Raw genomic sequence first — 19,774 nt, 5'->3', positions numbered from 1 at the left:
TGGAGTCCATGGCCGCGAGCAGCGTGAGTGTGGTGCCACCTAGTGGCAGCTGCTTCTTAACTGGCACATCTGTGGAGTGGTCTTCTGGATTCACTCTTTGACCTTGAAGTATCGACTATTCGGCTCAGCTTTCTTGCAGGTCCCGCCACCTACCAAGTCGTCTACTTGATCTGTATTGGTGACAGTGGCGGTGGTCATCAAACATCAGTGGTATTCGTGTACTAGTTGGCGCTGATGGTTAAGGAAACTTGTATCCTGGTGACCGAATTTGTGGGGTACTGCTGAATGGTTTGGCTGATGTGGGCACTGTGGGCATTACTGAATATAAACAGAGGCACTATTTCATAATATTTTTAAAGCCCAGATAAACAATTTCCTTACTGCAACATTGAAATACCGATGGTACCTTATGCAAACAACTTTGACTCAGTTGTAGCTACCTTAAGTTATTGGGGAGTAATACGTTTGAAAACTGAGAATGGCGTCGAACTGTATTATTTGGATAAGTAACTTTTTCTTTTTTGGTGGCAGAACTAGTTATTCCAGACTTGGACAATAGCATGTCGTTCGTTAGTTGAGTGAATTGCAATACACTGCTTGGTTAAAATATTTAATTTTTATAAGATTTCATTCTTTAAAATAGTTTATGTTGTGTTTCTAGCTTCGGTAACCATGTCATACAATTATACTTAGGTTGCCTGTTGCAATGAAGAGTTTTAAAAATCTGTGTTATTGTAGACCGACGGGGCAAAAATCGCAACACCAAGAGGCAATCGGATGACTTAAAGGAAAGCTGGTAGCCATGAGTGGACATATGAAAGATATGTCTATTCAAATTTCATGTCAGTCACATAAGTGTGGCGCTAGTAGCACCACTATGAGGATGCAAATCAAGTTTGTTTTAAAAAACACCCTGTAAAGGTCGTGATCCTTTGAGACTGGACGTGGCGAGTTGATGTTAGTCGAGAATGCCTTTAAGGCGACAATGATGGCATTATCAACATTTAACTGTGTTTGAACTAGGGCGTGTAATGAAGCTGCGGGAAGCTGGATGTTCCTTCTGCGGTGCTGCAGGAATATTTGGCAGGCTTGTAGACACGATTCGTTATTGCTGGCAGAGGTAGTAATGAAAATGTCCAGTCCCAAGAAGACCGGTCCCCAGACGCCCATGTGGCACCATCGAGAGTGAAGACCACCGAGTTAGTCGTATGGCTCTGGCGCATCGTACTGCGTCTGCGGCAACAATTTGAGCAGCAGTTGTCATTAAAGTGACACAACCAATAATTACAAATCGGATACTTCAAGGACAGCTCCTATACAGATTCCCTGTTGCATGCAATCCCCTTACCCCAATCCAACTTCACTTGCGTCAAATGAGAGCTCATGGGAGGCCATACTGAAGGTCTATTGTGTTTTGAGATGAAAGCTTGTTCCTTCTCGGTGCCAGTAACGGCGATGTGTTGTTTACACGGAGGCCAGTTGAGAGCCTGCATCGGAATAGTCTGTGTACTAGACACACTGGACCTGGAGCTATGGCGTGAAGTGCGATTCCGTAATATAGCATGAGCACTCTCGTGGTTAGCCAACGCATTCTGGTTGCAAAATCGTACTTCAGTCTGGTGATTGGAAATGTTATGCGGCCACTGAAGAACAGCATTCCAAGGATAATTCTCGCCCACATACTCCTGTTGTAACCCAACACATTCTACAGTGTGTCGACATGTTGCCTTGCCCTGCTCGGTCACCGCGTCCATCTCAAATCGACGACAGATGGGACATCATCGAACGACAACTCTAGCGTGATCTAAAAACGGCATTAACTGTCCCTGTATTAACCAGCGAAATGATACAGGCACGATACTCCATCCCACAAACTGACATCCGGCAGTTGTACGGGGCAATGAAAGCACGTTGCATACTTACATTCAGCTTTCTGACCGCAACACCAAGCCAATAAATGCCATACGATCATTTCATTTTTTTCATCCGTTCTTAATTTCCCGTATTTCAAATTTTCAGTGGCTTGTATCGTGCTTACCTTAACCTGACATCTTACAATGTTAATCACTTAAGTATGTTACCTATACAAATATGTTCCCAAAATTTCATTACTCTTCATTAATTACGTTTTGATGCTGCGATTCTTTCCATCAGTGTAACTGTGTGGTAAATCTGAAACGCCCCCTTAGAAAAATTATACGTGGCTGTGCTTAAACTGACACACAATATTTTTAGCGCCACGCAATCTGTCTTACAATAATCCCTACAAAAGAATGGCCCTGACTAACAATAACCTATACCTTTCATGAATCACTTAACTCACAAAAATCTTCGTTACTCGAACTACTGCAAAACAGCGAGCGCCAATACTGCCAGCTAAATAAAAGATTCTAACTACTGAAGGCACTAAATACTGATAGGCATAGTTAGCAAATGAAAGATTTTGATAGAGAACAAACAATGTATTTACCTTAATAGTGTTCATAAGTCATAATATATATCAGTTCATGACATCCAGTCTCACAAATTTACTGTCTCTGATGGACACACGTCCAGATCATCCGCTCTCAAAACTCCGCCATCTCACTCCCCACATCCACCACTTGCTGGCGGCTCACCTCCAACTGCGCAATGCTACGCGCTGTTAACAGCCAGCTGACCAACACTACAATAGCAAATTCCAAAAATGCAAACCAGCCACAGACTGCACACAGCACAGTCACTGATTTTCATATAGGGCGCACCATGGCGTTACCATCATAAAAACCTAAACAGCCTACTTACGTAGCCCCCACGCTCCCCACAAAAAAACATTTAAAAAATTGTTTTGGGCAGTGGCCAATTCAGATCTGAAAAAAAAATTTCATAATTACAATAACATCGAAATCAAATGCACACACTTATTGATACAATGTTGGTCAGAAGCTAAAATTTTCTCATAATCCATAAAGACAGTCCTGATCATTCATCACAGTAAAACTGCAGTGTTTTTTTCCTCAAAGTCTCAGCAGTAAAAGAAAAAATTTCATAATTACAATAACATCGAAATCAAATGCACACACTTATTGATACAATGTTGGTCAGAAGCTAAAATTTTCTCATAATCCATAAAGACAGTCCTGATCATTCATCACAGTAAAACTGCAGTGTTTTTTCCTCAAAGTCTCAGCAGTAAAAGAAAATGCACACAGAAGTAGTCGACTTCCATGCAGTCTTGAAGAAGTAGTGTTGTCCTTCCAACGGAAAGACAGTGCTGACTCTTGACATGGAGACAGGTAATGGGCCACAACAGAGCAAAGCCACCGCAGAGTCAGTCGAAGTTTTGAAGAATATTGGTAGGTAGGTCATCACAGAGCAGACCCACTGTAGTCCTGGTACAGATTACTGTATTGGTGGGCCACCAGAGGTGCAGACCCACTGCAGTTTGTAGAGACGGCCAGCAGCCATCTGTTGCGACTGTGCAGGTGCACAATCACCATCAAAGAGTCTTCCGGACAATATAGCAAGTCCAAGAACCACCACTTGTGCACTCACAAAATTTTTTTTTAAATGTCCTTAGAACCAGCAATGCTATTAATCAGTCCCTGGCTGAATTATTAACACACGTGCAAACACTAACAGTCCCAACTTCTCACATCATGTGCATATACTATGACCAACAGCAACGGGTACAGTGAAATGTATGCTTACAAGTTACTTAATTTGATGAACTGGTGTCCATTACAATTTTATAACATGAGAATACAATTACAAAGATACAGAAAACATCATTAAAATATAATAATACAGATAACATTTGTAGTGGCTCTGAGCACTATGGGACTCAACATCTTCGGTCATAAGTCCCCTAGAACTTAGAACTACTTAAACCTAACTAACCTAAGGACATCACACACACCCATGCCCGAGGCAGGATTCGAACCTGCGACCGTAGCAGTCCTGCGGCTCCGGACTGCAGCGCCAGAACCGCTAGACCACCGCGGCCGGCAACATTTGTAGTAATACAGGCTTTACAAAAGAATAGAAACAGACATATCCATCAGTGTTACAGGAATTATGATACAAGTAAATACATAAAATAATGAGAATAGTTTTCGAAACATTAATTTCACACATGAGCATTAAAACAGAACAGAATAAATAATGTCTAAACATCTTTACAAAGAAAATAACATATTATTAGAAAAATTCTACAACATAACTCTTATTACCTAAACACATAAAGACAGGAGAAACATAAATACACAGGTTACACAATCACATAGTGGGATTACACAAAAGGAAATGACAGGGTTTGTTTTCAGTGTAACATTTGGTACTGCAGTCCAACCCAAAACTTCATTGTATAGATCTTTCCTCTTATTTCGTTTCCACAAAAAAAAAATCCTATCCAGTCTTTTTCATATAACTTTCTAATGCATTCTTTCCCTATTCTTCATACTTAGTTGCTTATATAGTCTATCCCCTCTTAAGCTAACTTAAGTCTATTGAGCTCAGATGCATAAACTAAGGGAGGAGGCTATGCAGCAGCACAAAACCATTAACTCAAACAGCAATGACAAAAATTCCAAATTGGCAAAGCAAGCAGCAATAAATATAAATTAGCAAAGCAAATTCATCATTGCAAGTAATTTAAGGCAATGTGCAGCAAACAAGAAAAATAAATAAGTAGTAAAACTGGCTTAGCAGAGTAACACAAATTAAAATTCACTATGCTTCGCAAACAGCAGCAACTAATGCAATAACTTATACCTAAACATGATAAAGCTGAAGCAGAAAGAATATTACAGTAAAGATGGCCATGTCTAATACCTATGTCACATCTTAACACTAGAATGATGCATCACGATAACTTAGTGTAGCAGACAAGTTACCAAATCGTTAAAGAATTATTTATGCGACTCCTGTGAAGGGAAATGTCTAATTGTGTTCCCTTATTTTTGAGAAAGTAGATCATAAAATTATTGTTTACTGGATCTGTAGAGAGAAAATATTTACATTAGTGCATCTATTAAATTTTATTTTAACCAATGTTGCATTGCAGCTAGAAACTAGATATTAAACAAAATAGGCAAATATATATACAAAGCAAGGTATGAAACGTCATTCACTAGGCAAATGGCGTCTCCAAAGGCAGTAAAAAATCTTTCAACTAGGTAGACAATAGCCATGAAATGTTTCTCATCGTTTAATTAGTCATTTCAGTAAATATCAGAAAGTGTCGTATTTGCGATGCTTTCTACAAAGGAATGTCAATATCGAGGTTAATGACCTCTTTTTTCTCCACCTAATGCCATTTTCTGCAGGCAGGTGGGCGCCCACAACTCATTACGTCAAGGTCACTTAGCTTTCTTACCGAAATATTACGACAGCAGTGACAGCCTTATACAAAAAAATTTCACATGTTGGGAATTTGCGTTACAAATGTGTAGAAACAAAATCCTATAAATATAACAGTGTCCAAAAAATTTTCGCTGGCATTGTGATACATTCATGCATGTACACAAATTTCATAATTCTTAAAGTACGATTCTTGGTTTCCAACATCCTTTTCCACAAATCAGAGTCCTTAACCTCTACTCATTATTCCTTACCTTATTACACATATACATATACGTCGACACTTCTTCAATATTTCATCATTATAAATACGTAGCATGATCAAAGTCCTCATAAAGCATCAGCTTATTGATCATAAACATATGTCAACAGCATAATACACATCGTCGTCATAATAATATCATAGCACATCAATCAAATCTCAAAATCGTCGTAGCTTCCTCCAATAATATCAAAACTTAAAAAAAAAATCTCTACTCATATCAGTAGCGTCATCTATCTCAAACGTAATATTGAAATCATTATCTCATACCAAATACATCATTCAAAGGTCTCATAGTATCACATGGCTCCGAAAAAAATATGAACAGTTCACAAAGTTCAGACAAAATGCAATTCCTTAAGTGTGAAGTTATCCAACTGTGTAATTGCGTAAGCATCTGTCACTGATGTAGAAAAAAAAATTATTGTCTCTCTCAGTTAAATGATCAGCTAGCTGTGTAATTTATGTGTTAGAGTAATATGGTACTGGTGAGTAAAGTTGTATAAGCAAATACCATATTAGCTAGGGCTCCTTGTGCTTGCCAAACACATGGTACACAAAGTAAGCGTGTACCCCCCTGAGGATTAATGCAATTATACCTTCAGGTGTTACAGATTACAGCAATGGAATCAAATGTATCACAGAAAACCTTTTTATCTTCGTAATTCAAAAATCTTTAAAAATAAATGTTTTAACTACATAATTAATCACTCAAATACGTGTCCTGTAGTGCTAAACTGTGCGTCTTGTTGCAAGATAATCTCTGTCATTACTTAAGGGTAAAAAAATGTGCTTAGTGTCGTAATTATCGTCAACTGTAAGCTAAGTTACGCAGAAGTCAATGTACTTATCTCATCATAAATAAAAGTGAAATGCTATGCGTATAGATATCGTAGTTATTACGTACATTACCGTGATCAAGAAAGTACTATACTGTAACGTATTGTTGTACTACGAAAAAGGCTGTCTCATTGTAGCTATACCACGGAAGTTACTACTAAAACATGTTTTACTTTCCAGAAGAATTCAGAATATCTGTGCAGATATAAAACAGATACAGCACAAAAGCAACAATGAAAATTGTGTCACACATTAGTAGCGTCATGATATAATCGTTCATCTGTCAAAGAAACCAAATGCTAAGTCTTCTTTAATCTCACAGAAAGTACTTTAAATCCAGAATGTATTTTCAAGTAAACCAAAATGTTGCATTAAAATCTCGTTAGCAGTACCGGTATATGGTCTAAGTATGTGAGCCTTATAGTCGTTACGTAATCATGCAACAAACAAGGAAGAATCTACCCACAACAACACTGTGTCGTCTATTCACTATAACAATACATTTCTTATTACTGTTTAAATAAGTTGCCTAGGTTCTTGACTGGATAGTTAACTTTAAACCATTGTTGCATGTTAATAGTTTCTAAGTGTGTCAAAGCGTACTACTAACGTGAAGTGAAAAATTTTATAGCAAAGACTAAGTTAAAAAGCAGATTATCTCTCAATAAACGGTTTTACATGTGAAATGTGGTGCAATCTTTTACCCTTTCTAATGTGCAGACTTTCAACTTCAAAGTATACGTCGGTAGGGAAGCTAAAATTTTTCTCAAGGTTCGCGTGTATGTTATTTTTCTCTAAGCCAGCCGGCGCATGTGGCTGCCTGCAGTGTGAGTCATTGTCTGTCTCTTTGTTGGCACGCGTTGTTATTGGGATTTGGAGATCTAACTTCTACAAATTCACCTTGTCAAGAGGGCCCTGCCCTGTTTGAATCCCGCCAGTTCTGATGAAATTCAGGTCTGTCGTTACGATTTTATCGTCCGTTGTCATGTCGGTCATGTGGTGAAGAATTTCTCCTGGAATTGGACCATTGAGTCTGAAGTTATTCTGTCTCCCTTGATTATAATTATTTAGGTTTCCATATTGTCTGCTTCTCTGATTTTCTCTATTATAGTCATTACCACGGAGAAGTGATCTTTCCTTGTCATTATTATTGTGCTGCCAATGGTTGTCATACGAGTGGTCACGATTTACATTTTAAGAATAGCCTTGTCGTGACCAGTTATTATTTCTGTCTTTGAGGAATTGTGACGGATGTGACCTGTATCTGTTGTGTTCCTGTTTTCGCATTCCGCTTTAGTCAGTGTCAATTTCCAATTCTTGTAACAGTCCATGAAAAACTTCAATGTCGTCTTTGCAACGTCCTGCCAAAATAATATGTCTTAAATGTTCAGGCAATTTGATTAAGCATATGCGGATGATTTCTGAGGGGCTGTATGGGTTTGAAAGATACTGATTCTTTTGTAACATGTCTTCAAAATATTTCACAAGACTGGAAAATTCAGAATGTTCGAAATGTTTCATCAATATGATGCTATGTTTTACTCGGTCTTGTGTAGCTTGAGACCAATATGCTGAGAGGAAGGCATGATAAAATTCTCCTTCACTGTGAGAATCGTTAATGACCGATCGCATTCTCACAGCTGGTTCATTCTCTAAGTAGCCACACATAAATTCTAACGTGTGCTCCAATGACCAGTTGGGAGGAAAACAATCAGAGAATTGATGGAGTCATGTTTGTGGATGAATATCGTTGCCAGAATTCTTAAATGTTTTGAATTTACGTGTAGTAATGAATAGCTTATAGTCAAAATCATCATGTCGGCGAGTCGCATATCGGTCATTGTTACTTCTTTCCGGCGGTTGCATCTAAAAATTCGGCGTACCTTGCCAGTTTCTTTAATAATTTCCGAAGAGCCCTGTGTTATTATTTTGTGGCTGTTCCGTATTTCTTTGTCCCTCTTCCCGTATTGTCCGCAGCTCGTGGTCGTGCGGTAGCGTTCTCGCTTCCCGCGCACGGGTTCCAGGGTTCGATTCCCGGCGGGGTCAGGGATTTTCTCTACCTCGTGATGACTGGGTGTTATGTGATGTCCTTAGGTTAGTTAGGTTTAAGGAGTTCTAAGTTCTAGGGGACTGATGACCATATGGGACTTAACGTACTTCCCGGATTTCTATTTTGCACTGTGTATTGCTCCCCCCCCTCCCCCCCCCCCCTATGAACAATGGACCTTGCCGTTGGTAAGGAGGCTTGCGTGCCTGAATGATACAGATAGCCATACCGTAGGTGCAACCACAACGGAGAGGTCATACAAACGTGTGGTTCCTGAAGAGGGGCAGCAGCCTTTTCAGTAGTTGCAGGGGCAACAGTCTGGATGTTTGACTAAAAAAATTGTTCAAATGGCTGTGAGAACTATGGGACTTGACATCTCAGGTCATTAGTCCCCTAGAACTTAGAACTACTTAAACCTAACAAACCTAAGGACATCACAGACATCACACACATCCATGCCCAAGGAAGGATTCGAACCTGCGACCGTAGCGGTCGCGCGGTTCCAGACTGAAGCGCCTAGAACCGCCCGGCCACCAACGGCCGGCGATGATTGACTGATCTGGCCTTGTAACACTAACCAAAACGGCCTTGCTGTTCTGGTACTGCGAACGGCTGAAAGCAAGGGGAAACTACAGCCGTAATTTTTCCTGATGGGCATGCAGTTTTACTGTATGTTTAAATGATGATGGCTTCCTCTTGGGCAAAATATTCCGGAGGTAGAATAGTCCCCCATTTGGATCTCCGGGCGGGGACTATTCAAGAGGACGTCGTTATCAGGAGAAAGCAAACTGGCATTCTACGGATCGGAGCGTGGGATGTCGGATCCCTTAATAGGGCAGGTAGGTTAGAAAATTTAAGAAGGGAAATGGATAGGTGAAAGTTAGATATAGCAGGAAATAGTGAAGTTCGGTGGCAGGAGGAACAAGACTTTTGGTCAGGTGAATACAGGGTTATAAATACAAAATCAAATAGGGGTAATGCAGGAGTAGGTTTAATAATGAATAGGAAAATGGGAATACGGGTAAGCTACAACAAACAGCATAGTGAACGCATTATTGTGGCCAAGATAGACACGAAGCCCACGCCTACTACAGTAGTACCAGTTTATATGCCAACTAGCTCTGCAGATGACGAAGGAATTGATGAAATGAACGATGAGGTAAAAGAAATTATTCAGGTAGTGAAGGGAGACGAAAATTTAATAGTCATGGGTGACTGGAATTCGAGAGTAGGAAAAGGGATAGAAGGAAACACAGTAGGTGAATATGGATTGGGGCTAAGAAATGAAAGAGGAAGCCACCTGTAGAATTTTGCGCAGAGCATAACTTAATCATAGCTAACACTTGTTTCAAGAATCATGAAAGAAGGTTGTATACATGGAAGAACCCTGGAGATACTAAAAGGTATCAGATAGATTATATAATGGTAAGACAGAGATTTAGGAACCAGGATTTAAATTGTAAAATATTTCCAGGGGCAGATGTGGACTCTTACCACAATCTATTGGTTATGAACTGTAGATTAAAAGAAAAGTAACTGCATTACGGTGGGAATTTAAGGAGATGGGACCTGGATAAACTAACAAAATCAGAGATTGTACAGAGTTTCAGGGAGACAGTAAGGGAACAATTGACAGGAATGGTGGAAAGAAATACAGTAGAAGAAGAATGTGTAGCTTTGAGGTGCGAAATAGTTAAGGAGGCAGAGGATGAAATAGGTAAAAAGACGAGGGCTAGTAGAAACCCGCGGTTAACAGAAGAAATATTGAATTTAATTGATGAAAGGAGAAAATATAAAAATGCAGTAAATGAAGCAGGAAAAAAGGAATACAAACGTCTCAAAAATGAGATCGACAGGAAGTGCAAAATGGCTAAGCAGGGATGGCTAGAGGACAAATGTAAGGATGTAGAGGCTTATCTCAGTAGGGGTAAGACAGATACTGCCTACAGGAAAATTAAAGAGACCTTTGGAGAAAGGAGAACCACTTGCATGAATATCAAGAACTTTGATGGAAACCCTGTTGTAAGCAAAGAATGGAAAGCAGAAAGGTGGAAGGAGTATGTAAAGGGGCTATACAAGGGCGATGTACTTACGGACAATATTATGGAAATGGAAGAGGATGTAGATGAAGATGAAATGGGAGATATGATGCTGCGTGAAGAGTTTGATAGAGCACTGAAAGACCTGAGTCGAAACAAGGCCCCTGGAGTAGACAACATTCCATTAGAACTACTGACAGCCTTGGGAGAGCCAGTCCTGACAAAACCCTACCATCCGGTGAGCAATATGTATGAGACAGGCGAAATACCCTCAGACTTAATGAAGAATATAATAATTCCAATTCCAAATAAAGTAGGTGTTGGAAGATGTGAAAATTACTGAACTATCAGTTTAATAAGTCACAGCTGCAAGGTACTAACGCGAATTCTTTACGGACGAATGAAAAAAGCCGACCTTGGGGATGATCAGTTTGGATTCCATAGAAATGTTGGAACACGTGAGTCAATACTAACCTTACGACTTATCTTAGAAGAAAGATTAAGGAAAGGCAAATCTACGTTTCTAGCATTTGTAGACGTAGAGAAAGCTTTTGACAATGTTGACTGGAATACTCTCTTTCAAATTCTGAAGTTTGCTGGGGTAAAACACAGGGAGCGAAAGGCTATTTACAATTTGTACAGAAACCAGATTGCAGTTATAAGTGTCGAGGGACATGAAAGGGAAGCAGTGGTTGGGAAGGGAGTGAGACAGGGTTGTAGCCTCTCCCCGATGTTACTCAGTCTGTATATTGAGCAAGCAGTAAAGGAAACAAAAGAAAAATTCGGAGTAGGCATTAAAATCTATGGAGAAGAAATAAAAACTTTGAGGTTCGCTGATGACATTGTAATTCTGTCAGAGACAGGAAAGGACGTGGAAGAGTAGGTGAACGGAATGGACTATGTCTTGAAAGTAGGATATAAGATGAACATCAACAAAAGCAAAACGAGGATAATGGAATGTATTCGACTTAAATCGGGTGATGCTGAGGGAATTAGATTAGGATACGAGACACTTAAAGTAGTAAAGGAGTTTTGCTATTTGGGGAGCAAAATAACTGATGAAGGTCGAAGTAGAGAGGATATAAAATGTAAACTGGCAATGGCAAGGAAAGCGTTTCTGAAGAAGAGAAATTTGTTAACATCGAGTATAGATTTAAGTGTCCGGAAGTCGTTTCTGAAAGTATTTGCATGGAGTGTAGCCATGCATGGAAGTGAAATGTGGACGATAAATAGTTTGGACAAGAAGTGAACAGAAGCTTTCGAAATGTGGTGCTACAGAAGAATGCTGAAGATTGGATGGGTAGATCACATAATTAAAGAGGAGGTATTGAATAGAATTGGGGAGAAGAGGAGCTCTTGTCACAACTTGACTAGAAGAAGGGATCGGTTGGTAGGGCATGTTCTGAGACATTGAGGGATCACCTATCTAGTATTGGAGGGCAGCGTGGAGGGTAAAAATCGAAGAGGGAGACCAAGAGATGAATACACTGAGCAGATTCAGAAGGATGTAGGCTGCAGTAGGTACTGGGAGATGAAGAAGCTTGCACAGGATAGACTAGCATGGGGAGCTGCATGAAACCAGTCTCAGGAGTGAAGACCACAACAACAACAACAACAACTGTGTATTGATTTGATTTTGATTTTGTTTGAATTTTCTAATTTGTTCATACTCATCTCTGTCAGTGAAGGCTACGTGTATTGTGTCATTCATATCATCATCTACCTTTGTAGATAAGTTAGTGAACTGATCCGAAAGTTCGGCTACTTTCTCCGATAGTTAACTGATTTCCTCAGTGTGTTTTTCTGAACCAAGTTTCAGCGTGCACATTTGTGATGAAATCGTGTCTACTGTGTCCTTTAAATTTTCTTCAGTTTTTGCAAGTTGCTTAACCGAATCGGTAGATGCAACTGAGTCAATTTTAGCTTTCAAGGTGTCATGATTTTCAAGAACAATAGGTAGCAGTTCTTTTATGGCTGCTTCGTGATTCTGTAATGCATTTTTATGACGCGAAAAAATAGGTTGAAAATGCTAACAAATTTGTGTTTTTACGTCATTACAGACTTTTTGACATTTCGATTCGATTTTAAGTAACTCAGCAGTTAAACCTTCACGCGTTTGTTCAAGCGTTTGTTCCATTGAGTCTAACTTTTGAAGCTGTTGCTGTGTTTGTCTCTGATTTTGTTCCATTGTGTCTAACTTTTGAAGATTTTGTTCCACTGTGTCTCACTTTTGAAGCTTTTGTCCCATTTGTTGCATTAATTGTAACAACAATGCACTGGAGTCTGAAACTTGTTCCCCAGTGCTATTCGGCAGTGCATTTGATCCTGCAATATTCGCATTTTGAAAAGCAGAAAATGTGTCTGGACTTATTTGAGAAAACGGTGAGGACGCAAAACCTGAATCTACAGTATATGCAAGATTGTGCCCTGTCATATCGGATTCCTGAGGCGAGCTGTTTTTGACCGATCGATCGATAATGCTTCCCTGTTCACTAATTGTTTCACTGTCTACACCATTATTTGCCGCCCGCTCCCTTTCCCTATGCACAATTACCAAATTACTACTTCGAATGTCTGTTAATTCATTACACGGTGGTGCTGATAAACTACGCTCGTCGTCGCTATCATTTCTCAATTTACTTAGGAGCCTAGTGTTACGTATTTCACACTATAACAAGAAAAGCATAATTTGAGGAGCAAAAATAAGAAAACACAATACCACAGCACTGAATATAATATCTAGTTAATTGCAAGAGCACTTGTGAAATACTTGGTGCAAATCTACATGCATGCCACACTGTTTTACTGTACAACAATGAAAAACTACAACTACAAAGGAAATTCTCTCTATAATTACGCGCTAGCAATAAACAATAGCTACACAAATTACACAAACTATAAGAAAAAATCTGAAGATTCCAGTGAGGTACCTCGGCTAAGAGTCGACATATGAAACGTCCCTTAGAAATATTATAAATGACTATGCTTAAACCGACACACAAAAATTTTAGCGCAACGCAATCTGACCTTCAATAATCCCTATAAAAGAATGGCCCTGACTAACAGTAACCTATACCTTTGATGAATCACTTACCTCACAAAAATCTTCGTTACTCGAACTACTGTAAAACATAGAGCGCCAATACTGCCAGCTAAATAAAAGATTCTAACTACTGCAGGCACTAAATACTGATAGGCATAGTTAGCAAATTAAAGATTTTGATAGAGAACAAACAATGTATTACCTTAATAGTGTTCAAAAGTCATAATATGACATCCAGTATCACAAATCTACTCTCTCTGATGGACACACGTCCAGATCATCCGCTCTCAAAACTCCTCCATCTCACTCCCCACATCCACCACTTGCTGGCGTTGTCAGCTCCAACTTGCGCAACGCTACGCGCTGTTAACAGCCAAACTGCCCAACACTTCAATAGCAAATTCCAACAAATCAAACCAACCACAGACTGCACACAGCAGAGTCACTGATTTTCATATAGAGCGCTACATGGCGTTACCAACATAAAAACCTAAAAAGGCTACTTACAAAACATTGTACTTAAATTTTTCTGTGGATTTTGCTATTAGAAAACTGAAAAACTGAAATCGTTAGTGTGGCTTTGACTTATTTTAAAGAAATGTGTTCTCTAAAACTATAAGAAATATAATAAGGTTGAAAACAATGTTTCACACTCTCTTCAACTTTGTCCTTCCACTCACTGTAAAGTTTTCACACTGGGGGTTCCTTTTGGGCTTTCTACTGCATCAACAGTCCTGTCTGTTTTCCTGAATAAGGCGTTCTCAGATCTTAAGTTTGAGTGTGTGTATCAATATCTTGATGATTTAGAATATTTTTTAGAATTTCCAGGAGCATGTACGCCAGTTATAGAGGTGCTGCAATTGTTGCGAAGGGCTGGATATAATGTTAAAGATTCGAAGGTAAAATTTGCTTAGCCTGAAATATCCTTTTTAAGCCATATTGTTTCTGAATATACTGTTTCAGAGCTGCACAGAGGCGATTTACTTGTGTTCCTTTCCTAAAACAGCTAAAGCAGTGGCTCGTTTTATTGGAATGGCAAATTTCTTCCCTAAATTTGTTCCTTCTTTAGCCCAATGAGCAACACCTAGAACTGATGATTGAATTTGGGACGGAAGATCAGCAGGTGAGTAGTCTGTTGGGGAAAAATGATAACTGGTACATCTTGTAGGGCCATTTCTTCCATATTTCGATAACAGGTATTAAGTCAGACTCTTAATCCAGTAAACACAAGCTACATATTAAACATTATATTAACTAAAAAATGTTTTACTGTCCACTGCGAATAGCAAAACCGCCTGTTAATTACGTGAACGATCCACACTGCAATCAAGATGAATGCTGTCAACAGACCTAGGAGACGCAAGGGACAAATCTACAGCAGAAGTAAAAAAAAAAATTGGATTCAGGATGAGTGCTGTCATGGACCAACGCGACACAAGAGACACGTGTACAGATAGAGAAAGGAAAATGGTAAGTACATTCCCGATGTGTTCCTCACGTGCTCGTGCCCACCAACAAGTTGTTCGTGATAGACGTGGGCCAGGTCTGTTCCTTTAGCCGACTCTCTTGTCTTGTTCAGATTCGATTTGTACCGATTCGATATTTTTAATGTACTACCAGCCTTCAGTTTTCAGTGATGTGAGTCGTTATTGAGACGGAATACCGACTGCATTTCATCAACCAAAAAAATAAAAAAAATAAAAAAAAATGTGGCGCAGACAGTTTTCAGTTCGGCAATGGTTTGGGGGTTATTGCTGTACACCTTGTCTTTTAATACAGCCCCACAAAAAGGAGTCACATGTGTTCAGATCCGGAGAATGTACCGGTAGCCTCTGGGTACCCCAGAGACCTCTTCCGTGGTTACTGTCTGAATATCGGCTCCAGTTTGTCCTGTATTTGTAGAAGTTCTGTCGACTGACAGTGCCTCTTCCCTGCTCTCGATTTGTCGTTTAAATTCGGCAAATTCTGCCATCAGTGGTGCCTCTCCGGCTTCCTCCTTCCTGCTCGACACGGTTTCTTCAATCTTTTTCACTCGTGTCTGCAGCATATTTATAACAGTTTTGCCGACCTTGGTCTTGTTCTCTATGTCCTCCTTCGTTTCTCTCGATATTCTCTTGGCTCCCCGCGCAATTAATTTCGCCTCACTGGCGGTTCTTTTCGCTTCGGCTATCTCTCGCTCTAACTTCATCCTTCACACCGCATGTTTCACGCTTTATGATGGCAAGCTGTGTCCGGGTTTCCTTTCTACACTCCTGTATGCTGCTATGTATTTCTTCGCTGATTCTTTCCAGACTACCTTGCCTCTTCTTTCTACACGTTTAAATTCTTTCCTGCATCACTTTCGTACTAGCGTCTATCTTCTGCATCATACGCTCCAAGAATCCAGCGACGCCTGAACCGTCTACCGCCAAGTCTCCCCTTTCCGCATGATAACTACTGTCATGACTTGCAGGTGATCCCCTGCTCATTCTTCCGTCTCCTGTCGAGTAAGGTCCAAACCCTATTCGGTACGACAGTGTCGGACTGCAGTCTTCGACATCTCCACAGCAACAAAGTTTTCATTGAAGATGGTGGCACGCTTAAAATTTGGCCTGGCTATACATTTTCTCACGCCGTAACGCCCTTCCCATGCGGTTCTAATAACAATATCGCGTTCATTTCTTACATTTTGCATAGTTTTCCCGAAAATGGAATTATTCATTAATTTATAAAAGTCTTTTTCAAAATCATTACTCGCGACCGCCCTCTTTTCGGTATTTAGTTCAATATACTCCTTCAACCAGAGGGATTGCTTGAAGGAGATTGCCCAGGTGATTTTAATGAGCTCCATTCCTAATCTGAGACACTGCTGGAGGTTACGATAATGAATAATATACCTCTGCTTATCCCCAACAGTGGCCATCAGTTTAGGGATGGTGCTTCCTCGTGGAATTTGTTGCTCTGGACATAACGGCAAGTCGCTTGTCTCTCCATGCAAATTATTAGGGTACGCGATGTCTGCCTCAAGCACATACCCTACATCAGAATCGACCGCAAGACCCATTATCTGTCCACCTAATCCCTTCAATTCGTCTTCAGGCACCCATTGGAACCCGGCAACCGGCAGCGGTTGCTTCATAGCATGCCCATATAAATTGTTAACATCTAAGTACAAAATGTAACTAGAATCAAGGGATGCGTTGTACTCGACACCCATCCGCGGGAGGTAACCTCGGAAGTACGTCAACGGGACACAGTATCTGTCACAGGAGTTGTGAACCGACGTGATAATGAAGCATGCATGCTGGAAACCAGACCGTTAGAACGCCATGGCAGCTATGAACCGCGAGGCACACGTACGGAGGTACCGCGTGTAGTAAGTGATTTGCCGGAGGCGGAGTTCAGTAGCAGAACAACTGGCGTAAGCAATTGCTACCCGCTTAGGCGATCCACCTCGCACTTGCAAGAGCCACAGGATATCCAGGAGGCGCACACGGAGGTAGTTTATGAAAACATCGAAACGCCACAGCATAAAGATGAAACCAGGCAGTTTGATTATAAACACTTTCTGTCGGTACACAAGTTCCAGCACTATAAGGATGATAATAATACGTTACATCCAAAAACGTTCACTGGACAGTTTGATCCAACGTTACCACCACAGTGGCCGTTAATGTACAAACTTGACTTTGTGTGTGCGCGCTTGGAAGGTTGCAGAACATACCAAGAGTTCCGCGACGCATTTATGAGCAGATATTGGTCAAAGGAGACCCAAAACAGAATTAAACAAGAAATCCTCATGACACGCGACTTCGAGAGCTCAGGTTTCCGAAGTGTTGTGAAATTTTTATAGAACATGCTGAAAAAGAATCAGTATCTGGACGAACCGTGCAGCCTTGGGGAGATTATACGCGTATGCTATATGAAGTTGCCACTTACATATCAGCAGACGCTAGCTGGCAGATGCGGAAATGAAGTAGAAGCATTTAAGGGCATTCTTAGGGAACTGGAGTTTGCCTATAACGACCAGCAGGTGCGTGAGAAGAAGAAGCAAAGGGGACCGCATGAGGAAGGCCAAGACGCGAATATAGAGAGAAACAGAAACCAGATGAGGAATAACTATGCCGGTAACGGTAACAATAGGGGAAACAACCCACAGTGGCGCGATAATAGAGGACAAACATTATCCGCCACAGGAACGTAGGTGGAACCAGGGTAATAATAACTGGAAACCAGCCAATAAAAATGGAAGGGATCAACCAGTGCAGAACTGGAGAGCGAGTGAAGACCTCAATCCAGAACCTACACAAATAATCAAAATACGTCCGGCTAACACTTGCCGTACGCAAAATGTGCAAAACAGACAAGAATGACTAGGGCGGCACACTCGGCAGCGGAAGAACGCGGCCGGGAACAAAGTAGTTTATAATTAGATTAGATTTTTGTGATTTGTTGGCGATTTTTATTTGTATTAGTATAGGCAGTGTTTTATTTTTGTTTTGTGATTATTTGTTTTATGTTGTGTGTATTTATTTTCCTATTTTCATGTGCTTGTCTTATTTTGGTATGGATTGTGTGTATATTATGTGTTTGATGTTAAATTTTGTTGTATGGGGGCCACTGCTTCAGCTATGACACAAACAATATTTAGAAGTATTAGATTAATTATAGAAGGGGTTATCTTATGTAGATAACTTCCTATACAAAATTTTATGGCAAGGCTATTGGACAGGAGAGCTTTCAGGATAAAATCTGGATCTGTGGTGGATGGATTTGGGGTGTGTTGAGCGTGTTGTGATGTGGTAGGTGGATATTGCGTCCCACCGAATGTGTTGCGTTTCTTGAGACGAGTGCAGGGTATGATGTTCGACGCGGTAGTGTTCAGGACCCACCCGTTGCGTTATCGGCGTATGGCGATTGTGGGTGTTTCGGGTGATAATTATGAGGTGGTCTGTCCGACGCAGTAGTGTTCGAGACGCACCTGTTATCTCAATTGTGTTGATAGTGTGAGTACGGTGATCAAAACGACTATCCTGTGGCGAGTCAATCGAAATTAGGCGATAGGGACGCACCAAACATGGATAATTCGTAATGGGTGCGATGAGGATGTTGTGTGAAAAGGCGAGTTTTGAGCCGTCATAGAAAGACGTAAATCAGGTGGTTGGTCGCACGCAATAGCGTGATCGACAGAGCTTATTGATGATTTGGGCCGTAGGAGTGTTGTAGAGACGCTAGCCGAGTCTGGGCTTAACTATTTGAGTTAAGCAGAGACGCTAAAACAACACGCCAGTCCGTTTAAAGGATGATAATGAAGGTCACCACAAAAGATAGATGCTCTCAAGTCCAGCCATGAACCTTGACCACTATCACTGATTTTTACTTGCTGTAACGTGCAAAAGTAACTCTTGTTTTGTTCAACAGATAAGCATGACGTTGAATTGAGCCTACCGTTACAGACAGAAGCAGACTAGGAGCGGAAGACCAATGCCATAACCAGTCAAACAAGCGTAACATCAAAGGGGTATCGGAGAAATTCGGAGTTACAGTAACCTACAATAATGTGCAACAAATGTTTTTAATTGTTCGCAGATAATAGCAGCAACTGAGCGACGCCAGGGAAAGGAGTTTACTATAAAAGGTCACGGCATGTAGTAGTAGTAACATGTTGACGTCAACTGTAGAAAGTAAAAATAGAGAAATTAGCAGTTAGAGACCATGTGATGATGGGATGACTAAATTAATAAACGTTTATTTTATCCACAGGAACAGACCATCATGATTGTTTTTATAGTTTTGTTTTGAAAATTTTGTTTAAGAAATGTATTTCTGTAAAATAATTGTAATGTATTGTACGTGATGACGTAAGAGGAAGTGGATTAGGCAATAAGTAATATCGTATCCTTAGTGAGTGCAGTTACACTTGAACGCTTCATTTTTTGCACGTTTAATTACGAAGACGTGACAAGTACTGGACGAACGAAGTATACGAGCAGTGTGAGAGTGAGGTGGGCCGGGCACTGATTTGTATAGGTCCTGCCTAGCGCGTGTGTGTAAGCGCGGGGTTGTGACATAGAGAGAGATGGCGCTAACTCTCTCTCTCTCTATGTCACAACCCGCTACGGTAATAAAGACTAGAGAGTCAAAACGTTCCGGATACACTGCGCGCGACCTTGTCGACTAACGATGCTTTGAAAAGGTGACGGTGTTATGAAAACATTTCATAA

Source organism: Schistocerca nitens, chromosome 8, assembly GCF_023898315.1.
Source record: "Schistocerca nitens isolate TAMUIC-IGC-003100 chromosome 8, iqSchNite1.1, whole genome shotgun sequence".
Taxonomy (NCBI): Eukaryota; Metazoa; Arthropoda; class Insecta; order Orthoptera; family Acrididae; genus Schistocerca; species Schistocerca nitens.
Note: the sequence above shows the minus strand (reverse complement) of the source record.